Source organism: Calonectris borealis, chromosome 2, assembly GCF_964195595.1.
Source record: "Calonectris borealis chromosome 2, bCalBor7.hap1.2, whole genome shotgun sequence".
NCBI lineage: Eukaryota > Metazoa > Chordata > Aves > Procellariiformes > Procellariidae > Calonectris > Calonectris borealis.
In genome coordinates, this window is record NC_134313.1 from 140410644 (window position 1) to 140424826 (window position 14183).

The window sequence follows — 14183 nt, forward strand, 5'->3', positions numbered from 1 at the left end:
ATGAATCAGGCTGGGGCAAACCCTGTGATTCACACCACGTATCAAAGTGCAAGGGCAAGCACAGGAGCAGGGCTCAAGGGAGAGGATAAGGAAGCGAGGTCCTTACGACAGCTTGGGGTGATCAGGAGGCTGGGGCAGGGTGCCAGGCCGCTCCAGAGGCCGGGAGGAGACAGGCTGCCTCCAGCAGCCACCCAGAGCTGGTGCAGGTGTGAGGCCACCTGCAGTACAGCCCTGCTGGCTGCAGGTCCAGGAAATTATCAGCACAGAAAATAACCTTCCCCCACCCAAACATGTGCTCAGAGAAAAAAGGTCTGCACGTATCTTTACCTGGGCCAATGCCAGCCCATTTATTCCCTTTATCCTTGGAACGTCCTGGTGTTTTCTGGGTGTTTAAGAGGTATTGGCTAGCAATAGTCCCTAGCCTTCCTTGTCCAGTGCAAGTAAAGGAGAATCCTGCATGCTGCTCACTGGTGGCTTGACTCTACTTCTTTAGCCAGGCATGGTCAAGCTCCTCACAGTATTGGCAAAAGCTGGCACGTCCCTTGTCCCTCAGGTAGACCTTCATCTGAATCTTTAACCCATCACTATTCAGGGTTCCTGAGGTGCCCATACAAAGCTCTCTGTGCAGCAAGATTGACCATGGTACTTTGTGGGTTCCTAACTATAAAATGGTGTGCGTAAGATACTTTGAACAGATCCCTGGCACGCTCAGGACGTATGTGGAGTTTGCGTCTTGCTTTAGAGCGCTAGCAAATGCCAAATGATGTGAATTTGGTAGGCTCAGGCCTGGCTATTAGTTTCACTGGCTATTGGCTTTTGGTTCTGGCTCAACTTTATATCGATCCAGGGAGCACAAAGAACAGTGTAAAAAATAGTCATAGCTTCCAGCTGTCCAAACAGAAAGTGAGAACACCAAGTCTTTGCCTTTTAAATTGTTTTAAACAATAGTGGCAGCCAGGCACATTGACCTAAATCATCACACAACAGAGGACATGCCAGAAAAGGTCTAGCAAAAAGGTTTTTGGAACAGATTTGGGAGGTCACACTGAGTTCTGGCAACTCAAAGTTATTCAGTCTGAAAAATTCTCTCAATACAAATTTATTCAAGAGAAATATTCATAGCAAATTGTAATTAGCATGGAGTTTTTGAGCAAATCAGAATTTTGCACCTTAGACTGCAGCAGTTTTACCCAATATTTCCAGCCCTCAAACTAATCTATAAGGCCCCATGCAGGTAAGGACATTACGAGCTTAACCGAGAGAATGTTTCCCTTGCCATAATAGAAGCAACAGCTGAAATCAGCATGGGCTTTAGAGATAGTTCCCTGTTACTGTAATCAATAGAGATGTTTCCTATTAAAGGCTTCTCACTATTTGCCATAGCCTTTCCTCTGTAGCTTTGACACAAACAGAATGTTGGGGTTTTTTTTCGCTTCAAAGCTGTCATGATGGAAGGGAACATGTCTCTGAATATCTGTTTGCTTTGTGTTATTTTCACTTAGAAACTATATGTTAAAGATATCATGTTAGAAAGACAAATTGAAACACTGGATCTGGCTTACCCATTAGTGGCCTCAAGCTCATCCATAAATCCTCAAGCTCGCCTTAAATATAATTTATTTGCTATAGGCTAAAATAATGCAATGAAAACTGAGAATAAACAATAATATAGAAGTAAAGTGTCACACCCACTATGCAGGCTTGAAAAACATGAAAAATATGTGATAAGATGATATACACATTAGAAGTGCTTAAATATGTGATGAGGTGCTTAAAAGTGTTACTGAAATGGGCCACTGAACTTGGGCTAATCAAGATAGGGTTCCTGTGATGATGGAAAGGGTATTTCACAGTAAGGCGGTACAGATTGCACAACATCCAATATTGCTGATTCATGAACTGAGTAGATTATGTCTAGATGAGGATTGCATGCTTAAACACAGAGAGAGAAATTAATCAGTTCAGAAATGCATGGTAGAGGGGTGGGTGGTATGCAATACTAGTGCTAGCAAGAGGGGTATGAAATGGAAACACTCAGATGGCATAAACAGGGAAGCTGAGATCATCACCTTTGGACTGAGTTATGGGACAGCTGCAAGTGATACAAGCTCTTAGTTCTCATAGATCCCTAAACGGGTGCAGTTTATACTTCCTATAGTACATCAGTAAAGAAATCCAAGGGATGAATCTGGTTTCAAGTTGAGTTTTGTGGCTGGGATATGATGAGAGAGTCAAGTCCTTGAAAGGGCTGAAGTTAGCCATCCCTGTAGCAGCCAATTATGCCAGTGTGGAGTCTCCCAGGTCCTGTGAGCACCTGCAAGAGATCTAGACCTTAGAAGTATCAGCAAAGAGTTATACTTACTTCTAATTTTCCCCCCACGATGAATAACAATCCACTAGCATTGGTTATCTGAAGAAACTTCAGACTGCCCACGTTTATTTCATCCTTCAGAAATATAAGCTACTAGTTTTGTGAACACTGAAGGTAATGAAGCCTGGTTTCCTATGGATTTGCTGCTCAGTTGGCTGACTATTTACCTGAATTATAATAATATTTTCTGTTACGACCGCATATACCTAGGTATATACCATCTTCTCCTGCAGAGCGTTTTGGCAGCAACATGCAGGCTGGCATGTTCAGAAGTGGAAATTTGTAGAAATTTGCTGACTGGATAGAAAGTTATTAGGTGTTAACTCCTCGATGTTCAATCCCTAGTGTCTCCTCTGCCTGGTTATCTATTTTTATAAGTTTGTATAACGTTATTATCTCTCAAACTCAGCTGAAACTGGCTAACGCCTTCAAAATTACCGGAACTTGGGACACAGACAGAGTGACAGGGCGATTGCATAAACCTTGTTTTCATATAGCCTACCAGCCTAAAAATGGATGGCATGCTATCTGAATGCTGAGCTAGGGACAGAACACATTTTTATTTCCAAGCTATCTCCAAGTCCAGAAAAACAAAACAACCAACCAACCAACAACAAACCCCCCAACAAAACCGAACAAAAAGAATGTGAAAACTATAATCCCCATCTAGTCTAGAGTATAAAGTAGCAGCATGGGGGATTGTGTCCACTTACCTGTTGCTGATGGGAGAGAAGACACTTAAGAAATCCCGTAATTACTTTAGGTTCATCATTACATCACTGGGGTTTTTGTATATAATGAAAAGCAGACTTTGCAGAACTATTACAGTTGTCTGTGTGGATTATGTTCCTCCTCCACCTTCAGAACCCAGGGAATAGTTATGCTGCCGTGTTGTAAAGATCATGTTTTTTTCTAAATTTCTCTCTATCACTAGTTCATGAGGACACCCAAAAGAAAACGGTGGTTGCCTATACCATGGTTTTCTTCTTGAGAACCTTCACAAAAGAGATGGAAGTTAACCTAATAAAAATAAGAACAATCCCAATTTTTAGCAATTTTGCCCTTGATTCGATAAAATGACAACAGTCCTGTTTTTTCACAAGTCATCCTAGTCCCAGGATGCACTAGACTGCGCTATACGGTGGTTGCGATGGTGACTTGTGCCAGGTCTCATCATTGAAGAGTAGCTAAAGTCACACTCAGGCCAAAAAGAAAAAAAACCAAACTATAGAAAAAGAGGGAATTCTGCAAGGCATTTCCAATTTAGGTGTACGTAATCCGAGGCAACCTTACTCCACGCACAGGACGGTAAGACCCAGCCTATTATTTGACATGTCCTAGTGCTGCTTTGAGGAGTGGCTGCACTAAATGTAAAGAATTAAAAATGTATATTAAAAAAATGCACAGTATTAATTTGGTCTGTTTGGATTTTTTAAAAAGTTCAGTTTTGAAACATCCTTTTTTCCCCGCTGGGAAGTATTCTCTGTATTTTAGAATTGCTGATCTTAATGGTATTCTATGGTAAATATTTTTAGACACATTTAATACTTGAATATAGTTTGTCACAGATACTTTCATTACTATGTATTTTCTGATGTTAGGGCCTGTGCACTGCGTTATTTTGCATGAATAAAACATAAACAGTCTTTTATAACTGATGTGTTTCTGATATATTGCACGGCTACTGATAACTGTCGTTCTTGCAACACTCCACGGTCTTCTGCAATGTGTACTTTATAGTTTCTCTTTGTTCATTACATGTGCACAAACCTTAAATTCTGCATTAGTTGACGAATGAGATGATTATATTCTGTAAGAACATCATTTTTGCCCACTCCTCCACAATTCTGATGCTGTATAAGAACTGCGGCTTGCTCGCTGCAATACGTGCTTCCAATACTTTCTGGGGAAAATGGCCCCTATTTCTCCCGTTTACATATTCTCACCTTTCTTTTGAAACAAACATACAGCTGAATATTGATGAGGAAGAAACAAAACTGACAACAATCCACAGATCTACACAAAAAATAATAAATCTTCTGATCGATTGGGTGAATGACCTAGTGATTATACTCTAATGCTTTTGAATAGCTTCTTTCAGAACAAGGTTTTTACAAATCATGTGCAGAACCATTTGTCTTTACCTTAGAGGAGCGGCAGTGGGTGGCAGCTGTGGCTGCCTTCAGCCATGCATACGGACATAGAATAATACTTGCTGAGCAGCCCCATTGATCTTAGACTCATCTGATTTACATATGATCTGTGCTGCAGTTTCTGATGGAGGAAAATACAAGCAAGGAGATTCTAGCTGTATTATTTCTAATGCGTGGCTTGACTAGCTTTAATCAAATGGACTATATTCGGAGTTAAACCTATTATTGAGAGGCTTTTTAACTTGTCTAGCTCCCCAGGGGAGACTTGAACAACCAATGGAACATTTGGCCTTTAAGCGTTCAAATTTATTTAACTTTAAAAAAGAATACGTTATTACATACATTTGGGAAAAGTAATGACATACGTATAAGTTACATAAACCTCTGTGAAGATCTAGTTTCCTGCATTTGGAAAGTTGTATGAGTGATCATGACCCAGTCTCTGACTGACTTCCCTAACGCAACAGAATTAGTAGTCACAATGCAATAAATAAATGTTTTTTGCTATTGTTTTATTTTTATGTAACTTGATCAGCACCAAGAAAATCCACTTGTCCCTTAAAAAGTTCCCATATTCTTTCTTCTGAAACATCTTGGGAGAAATCTGGTATTAAGTCCTCTATCTTTCCTTTAGGACTCTCGCACCTGGTTTAAGGCTCAGGAGTCAATCTGTGCAACCTTCTGCACAGTTTATTCCATCATTTTTTTGATTTATGGCATCAGTCTAACAGATGCATAAAGTACTTGTTTGAGCCAGTAGTGAAATACGAGAAATTATACCCATAACAGATAAGTAAGAGATAAGAAGATGCAGCATCAGGAGCAACAGCGCAAACAGATAGCTTTCAGGAAATTATTTCACATACAGCCTGAAGCCAGCTTGTTCCTGGCTTTTTAGCTTAAATGTTTTTTATTGTATGAATTGCAACAGTAAATATCATATTCATCAGTAGCATATGTCAAGACATCTTCAATAACTTACCTACTGTAGCAAAATGATAGATGGTTTGGCCAACATTTAAAATAACTTTAAGTGTGTTAGCCTGCCAGATAACCTGCTTGCAAATATATACGTATTTTGGGACTACTATTCAAAACATTAACAGTGTAATGATCTCATCTTTCTAGTCATGTCTAGCCTCACTCAGCTTCTTCTGAAAGTTTGCCAGGTAAAGGTGCCAGAAGATGTGATTTTTTATTTCTTGGAAAATGGATAGAGGCCACCAGTTCACAGAGGTTACTTACATTTCGAGAGGTTTTTCGATTTTTGCTTGTTACTGACTAGACCAGAGTCAACAGCTTCGTAAGGGACCTAAAAATTTGTAAGTGTGCTAGAAATGGAACGCCCTGAATTCCCTCACTTTTCAACAGAGTCTTTCATGTAATGGCAATGATTATTTTTCATTTTTGCCTGCTCAGCTGACTCTTCAGCTTTAATAGTTTATTTAGTAAACAAAAGCTTTCTTTTTTTTCTATGTCCATCTTTTATAGGTTTTATATTTAAAACCCTTTTTTATTATCAAACCAGCATCATAGTTTGTGAAGGCAAATAAAAATAAATTAATCTGTTTTAAGTAACTATTCAGCCAAAGATTATACTTGCAAGTGCATTTTCTTTCTTCAGAAAAATACTTTAGTAATTATTTTTAGTTATTTTTTTAGTTATTATTTTGCTGTGCAAAAATGCTTCCAGAGACAGTGTTTATGTTTCTGTTGTACTATGTTCTGCAGATTTCTAGTGGATACATATAGAAGAGATGGAATTAGAAATTAATATTTTAACTTACCATTATCAGAAAAATAATTTGTCATGGAAAAGATTATCATATAATTGCATTGCAATTATCTTAATGAGTATAATCTGTTACGTCTGATTTTTTGTCCACTTTTGCAGTTCTTTGAAATAGAATCCTATTAAAATGTTTTTCATTATCGACATGACAACTGTGTCAAAATATTTTATGGAAAATTCAATCAACCTATTACTGTCTAGTCTCTTACTGCAAAAGTGCTTTGGCCAGAATGGACTATGTTCCTACAGAATAGCGTTTCTAGTCAGTACACAATGGAAATGTATTTATTCCTGTAATACACAACATAATTTTATTCTTTTTAAAGGAAGTAGAGAATTCCATTGCAATGAAGAGCAATGCCATCTTTAAACAGGATAATACCATATGAAATTATCATTTTATTCTTTGTTCTATAATACAGGAGAGAACTTTTGTTGTTGGGTGGCACTGTAGAGATTTGAAGAACACAGGCTTAGCTGCTTGAGGACTAAACTAACTTTTTTTTTTCTTTTTTTTCAATGAACCATGCTTATTTCAAAAGATACAGAGTGCACACAGATCTCTGATTCCTGATAAAATCTATTATTCATTCATAATAAATTGCCCCTCTGCTGCTACAGCTTTATGTTTCAAAATTAACCCCTAGATTTTCCTTCCTTTCTTTGAGTGGTGGCTACCAGAAATAATATGCATTTATTGCTAAATAGATTACTTTACAGAATTCCCATTTTATCTTGCATCTGCAGGTGTTAGCCTCACAGAGGTTTGGCTGACCTTACCTGTTGCCTCAGTAAGGGATCCAGTAAAAAGATTATATACCTGCAGTTAAAGGATCCATGTCTCAGATAAAGCAATGATCATTAGCAACAAGTAAATCTAACTGTGCACTTCGCTTTCTAGCTGTTTAATGTGTTATATGCATTCCTATAATCCTTCAACACTCAGTTTCCCATGTGTATGCATATCCTAAATGGTGCCACCGAAACTGAGAAACAATCTAAAATAACCAGAAATAATTTGAAGCCAGTTGTGAATGGAAAAGCATCTGTATAACATTTGTATAATGTCTGAAGAAGTGTTTAGCAGAGGTAAAAATGCCCCTTTGACTAATTATGAGATTATAAGCAATTCAGTTGAGAGCTAACTTGTTTGAGGTTAAAAATAGAGTTGTAATACAGGTAGCCTGAACATTCAAAGGAAAATGTACAACCGCATTTATGCTCATGCATAAGGCAGACAGTGGAGTGGATGACATCAATTGCCCTAAGTTAGACCTTGAGAAAATAAAATTTAGAGATGAACACATTTAAAATCATATAAAATTACTGCTTAGGTTGCTTGAATAATGGGAAAAAAGAAGTGCTTGAAGGACAGATTTTTTTAATTGAGGCACTCACAGTTTGTTTTGAAAGCATGAACATTTCACTGATGAAACACAGTCATTGAAATCTGTGTTTCCGAGAGTGTTTATGTGCAAAGTAGAGTGTTTGGACATTTCTGTGAGCGCGTGTGAAGAACAAGAATATTTTATCTCTCAATTGGAATTAAACATATGGAAAAGACTGGGTTACATTTTCCCAGACTGCCAATTTGATTTCATTTCATTTAACTTCATGTTCTATGAGAAGGATGCTGTTCTCCAGGGAGGACACGCCACCAGCTTGAGGGTAGGTGGAATGTAAGGATATCTGGTTTGCAAGGATATCTAGCTAACAGCTAGTCACCTTACAATACAAGGGCAAGAGCCAGGAGAAGTAATGAATTAAACAGTCTGATAGCGCAAACCCTGAGGAACAGGAGATGAAAAGACAGTAACAGATATGGGGATCCTTAGGTTGTTGATTGATGGGCCACTGAAGGAACCTCTGAAGCATGGGCTTGAAGAGGTTCAACCAGACATTTGTTGCTGATAAGAAAGAGAGAAACAAGATTATTATATATCTCATGGGAAGGTGCAAACTTCTAGTGGGATATTTGAAGGGGCTTGGGAAGTTCTGTAAAACTTATTACGGCTTTTTTGGGGGGGATTGTGGGAATGAACAAAATTTATTATGGCACATTTAGGAAAGGGGCCAAATGCAGGGAAAGGAAGAGGTGGAGATGGATCACAGAGGAATCAGTGGGAAAATGGAGAGGAGAAAAAAGGGGTCGGTCGTGTGTGAAACAAGCTGCTGGCCAGTACATTTCTCTGGCAACGCCTGGGGCTTGATTGCCGCAGCGTAGCCCATCTTGCTATTAAACTCTGTTCTTCCCAACTATTTTCCCTTGTGGATGTGCCTGATCAACAGTGGGTTTCACAACAGACTAGCTGTTGGAGGGGACGAGAGGTCAGGGTGCCCACACCTGTACACAGAGGCCACGGGTGGAAGGGGCCCATAGGTCTAGGGGCCAGTGACTGGAGAGACAGGTCAGCTGCCAGAGGGGCCCCTTGGTGTGCGTGTGTGACCACAGCACAGCTGGAGCAGCTGCTGCGTTGGGTAGGAGGACTGTGAGCTTGATAGTGGAGGGGCTGGGGGTCTGATGGTCAGCTACTGGGGGGACCATAGATCCGGACCAGCTGCCAGAGAGCCCTGTGTGCATGCATGCAGCAAGCTTTGAGCCTGATTAGCCGCCGAGTAAGAACATGATCAGGCCACCAGAACTGTTCGTGTTTATGTGAGTGCTTTTGGTGTAAACCTGTGGGTGTGCGGGTGCTGGTGAAGGCACTGCCCTCTCCCTGGGTTGCTCTGTGCTGCCAGATGTGTGCGTGTGCATCTTTGGGCTACCTGCCTAGCCAGACTGCTGGCTGGTCCTGGGAATGGCGACAGCAGCGTACGCAGCCACAGGAAAAAGCTCTGGGGTCTTACAGCCCACCAGACTTCGCTTACCTTAACAGCCAGCTCCATGGCCTTATGTCTGCTTTTTAGCCTGCAGTGTATCTACACCATGTCTATGCTGTCTACAAATGTAAGAGCTGGGTGTTGGCAACCGCGGGAAGCAGTTGTCTGTACGAAGAAGTCTGTATGTCAGTAATTTATAACGTTGCTTTTTAGTACATTCTCAGAGGTGGTGATATGATTTTGTAAACATACATACGCCCCAGATTTGAAAACTTTCTAGAGAATAACTGAAGCTAATGTGCAAATGCAGCAGAGAATTCAGAAACGTGTATCTGAAATGTCTATCTGAAATGTAGGTGTGTTTGTAGGAGCCCTATTCATATATTACAGTAGCACATTGATCTAATATCTTACTTCAAGTCCACCTCGTGGATCTCTGGGAATGACATAGCTTTTGCCATCAATACGACCAGGCTGAAAAGTTGCTTTACTATCTTCATTTTTATTCCCAAATGTACACTTTTGACACTTGATTTGTGATAGCTGACACCTCAAAGCTGATATATGGCTCAAGAGTTAAGCAGCACAGGGCCAGACAGAATGAGCTAGCTATAATCTCTCAAACATACAATACTCTCTGACATCAAATGAGAAAATCATCAGCATGTGTATAGTGTCATACAGAAAAAAATACTAAAATGAAGTGGAAAATTACTTGAGTTCTGACTCAGAGGAAGTTAAGCTTTTAAACTACCTGGCATGTATTTTTCATCTCTTTCCCTTTCTTTTCAAGGATATAAAACCCAGAATTATATTCCTGTATTTCATATCCACTCCTGTGTCCCTATTGCTGAGGAAAGGAAAGGGGAAAGAAAAGGAAAGGGGAAAGGAAAGGAAAGGAGAAAGGAAAGGAAGGGGGAAAGGAAAAGAAAAGAAAGGAAGAGAAGGCAAGGCAAAGGCAAAGACAAAGACAAAGACAAGGGCACAAGGAGGAAAGAGTCAAGGTCTTCCCCAGCAGGCTTCTGGATTGTTCAGTACTGCACTAGGAAAAGTGGCAACTAATCTACAAAGATAGCCTTTGTTTCCTGTATCTACTTTGAAAATGATAATTGAAATGAAGGTAGAATTTACCAGGCTTTTTTAGGGAGAACTGAAGTTGCTACACCCTGAGTTACTATACCAAATATATGTCTGTTTAAAATCAATTTGCTGTAAATCAGTAGTTTTCCTGATCACGAGAAACACGTTTTGCGTATATTAAAAAACCCGGAAGGGGACTTTGAAGGTTTGGAAAAGCGTAATGCCGCTACTATGCATAAGCATATATAGATGATGGTTTTAACTGCTCTAGTAGTGGTCAAACTGGAGTTTGGATGAGAATGGACTGCCTTCCTCCAACAAAACAAAAGATGGAACAGAGGTTGCTTGTAATGTGTAATTGATGGCCACTAAAAATGTACAGAGGAGTATGAGACTTAGAAGAACAGACAAATACATTGTTTCAGGCATCAGTATGTGATCTGCTAAATATGTTTTGAGAGTGGCCACGCTCACAGTTTGGAGAGTGAAATCTGAGTGTACGGGAAAGGCTATTTCAATCTCCTTGAATTAGGACATTTTTCATAATGTGTGAAAGTGATTCCCAGCCACTGAAAGGATTTTTCGTGTCAGAAAGTCAGAAGGCCTTTCAAAGAAGCCAAATTTCATAGAATCATAGAATCATAGAATAGTTTGGGTTGGAAGGGACCTTTAAAGGTCATCTAGTCCAACCCCCCTGCCATGGGCAGGGACATATTCAATTAGATCAGGTTGCTCAGAGCCCCTGGTCCAACCTGACTGTGAATGCTTCCAGGGATGGGGCATCTACTGCCTCTCCGGGCAACCTCTTCCAGTGTTTCAACACCCTTGTGAAATTGTGAAAAATTTCTTCCTTATATCTAGTCTGAATCTACCCTCTTTTAGTTTAAAACTGCTACCCCTTGTCCTATTGCAACAGGCCCTGCTAACAAGTTTGTCCCCATCTTTGTTATAAGCCCCCTTTAAGTACTGAAAGGCTGCAATAAGGTCTCCCCGAAGCCTTCTCTTCTCCAGGCTGAACAACCCCAACTCTCTCAGCCTTTCTTCTAGGAGAGGTGTTCCATCCCCCTGATCATTTTCGTGGCCCTCCTCTGGACCCACTCCAACAGGTCCATGTCTTTCTTGTGCTGAGGGCTCCAGAGCTGGACACAGTACTGCAGGTGGGGTCTCACCAGAGCAGAGTAAAGGGGCAGAATCACCTCCCTCGACCTGCTGGCCACGCTTCTTTTGATGCAGCCCAGGACACGGTTGGCCTTCTGGGCTGTGAACGCACATTGCCGGCTCATGTCCAGCTTTTCATCCACCAGTACCCCCAAGTCCTTCTTAGCAGGACTGCTCTCAATGCCTTCATCCCCCAGCCTGGGTTGATACCGGGGGTTGCCCCGATCCAGGTGCAGGACCCTGCACTTGGCCTTGTTGAACCTCATGAGGTTCACACGGGCCCACTTCTCGAGCTTGTCCAGGTCCCTCTGGATGGCATCCCGTCCCTCAGGCGTGTCAACCGCACCACTCAGCTTGGTGTTGTCTGCAAACTTGCTGAGGGTGCACTCGATCCCACTGTCTATGTCATTGATGAAGATATTAAACAGTACTGGTCCCAGTACGGATCCTGCGGGACACCACTCGTCACCGATCTCCATCTGGACATTAACCCCAGTTCTGGTAATTAGCTGCCTCAAGCATCAGGGATCAGAGGAAAGACCATGTGACATTACTCACAGATCAGTAAGTAAGGTTTCAGCAGAAAGAGATTTAAAGATACACTAAATGGTTTGTTTCATTTAAGAACGTTTAAACAGGGATCAAAACCAACCACAGCATCAGGAAAAGGTTTGCTTCAGTTCAGTAGGACAGCTATTTTGACCTACCAAAGAGAAGCAGTATTGTTTGGCTCACTAGAGTCTAGGTCAGGAAGCTGAGATGTTTTATGATCCCATTGCAATGGTATCAATCTCACTGAAGCTTATTACCTACCAGTGTGAAGAATACTGTTATACAACCATGTTTTAAAAATAAAGCAACTACTACAGTATTTTATGAAAGGTTCAGCTCTGCAGCTGAGTGCCAGCTGTGCTGTTCATACACCTGTTGTTAGGTTTAAGTTTAAATTATTTTGTTAAATTTCTAGGTTTCACTAAGGCTTACAAAGAAGGGTGGATGCTGAACTCCCAAGAACTCTGGAGTTCATGTAGAACTGCATTGACTGGTGTCTGGTGAGCACCAGGCATCCCTCAGAGCTGCAGCGGGTGCTGCTCAGGGGGCCTTCATGGCTCTGGACATAAAGTGCATTATGAAGCCTAAGTCTTCTTTTGGATCTGGCTGATATTCTAGGCACTTTTTAAATTCAAAGTTTAACTTTGCTTTAAGGATCTGAAGAGAAGCTAAGCAAGCAGGAGGAGATTCAGATCACAAGCTGAAGTTCGTTTTTTAAACTTGGAGATACTCATGTAGGATACAAGGCTGAGTCAGCTTTTTTTTGTCTTTCAAGCTTGTATATAGACTTTTAATAATAAAGAATCTACAGGCTTATATTTTTATAACAATCTGGTCCATCCCCTTTGCATGCACTGCCACTTGCCCTGTATGAGGGCAGGCTAAGCAATAGCACAATACCTCTGCTGCCTGGGGCTAGGGCAACTTCAACCCAGATGGAGCATCCTCAAGCAGTGCTGTGTCTGAGCATCCCATCGGTGGTATCAGTTAGCACTTGTGAATCTTCTTCCAGCTCAGCGTTTTGGTGGCTTCTAGTTACTAATACCTCAGACTGAACTTAAGTGGAGAGTTTATCTTTCTTTTATTCTTTGTTTCTGCAAGCCTTTAAGGCTTAATAAACAATGTATTTTTAACTATCTAGTTAAGTTGTTTAAACTTGATTATGTTTGCTTTTGGGTAACAAAAAGCGCCAGTAAAGTAAACTATGTAATACATGTAAAGATAACACTTTTCTTCGCAGCCTGGTTATAGCTTTGGACAACATTCTAAAGCCTATTAGCAATTGTAAATCAATACATGTCAATTAAATGTACATGTGGCTGCGCGTTCAAATTAGTTCTGTATTTATTTACTCAGGTTTGGCTGCTACCAGTTATTTCACCTTTTATCAACTACAAGCAGCATGAACCTAAGAATGAAGAATGATGCAAATGTAATGATCCTATTGATTGAACTAGAGATTCGTTCCTTGAGAGAGATTGAATGCACCTACTGAAACAGAAGCTACTTAGGTAATGGACTTAGATGAGCTAAATGTCAACTGAAACTCTCACAGAATGGACATCATAGTATTCACATCCTGAGGATATCTAGATAATAGTCAATTCTTGTCAGAAGTTGTACGGAAGCTATGCTTCAGGGAACGTTAAGGTGCATCATAATGCCTCCACAGTTCAGAAATACCAGTAAATGAAAACACAAGGGGTTTCACTTCAAAATACTGAAAACTGTTTACATCTATGGTTTTCCTCAGCCATACGGAAGATACAGCCCCTTCTTTCTTACCCCTTACCAGCTGCGTGGTTAGGTTTCCTGTGGCTTGATTTCAGCCCTACCTGTGATCCTACACTGCAAGAGGACAGTGAATGTATAGAGCTGTCAAGGCAGCACTATTTCCCTTTAGGAGCAAACAGGGAATCCACGCTGCCTGAACTCATTATCTGCTGGTGCCTCTGCATTGTCTGTATAAATTGTTATTCCCCATAAGCGACTAACTCAGCACCCATTTATCTACAAAAATGTGATCATTGCAAGATTTTGTTTTATTTCAAACAATTCTCTAGGCAGTTGCATAGTTACAGGAAGGTACCATCTCTGTGATATCATGGTGAAGTTAAAATGTGTGATGGGAACTTTGACTCATACACTAGAAATGCTCTTTCCACTTATGCTTTTAAGATGTGTGAAGCAGATTTTCATCCAATGGCCAGCGCACATGAAATCTCATCTTCCTGACGGAAAAAAAGTCCAGTCACTT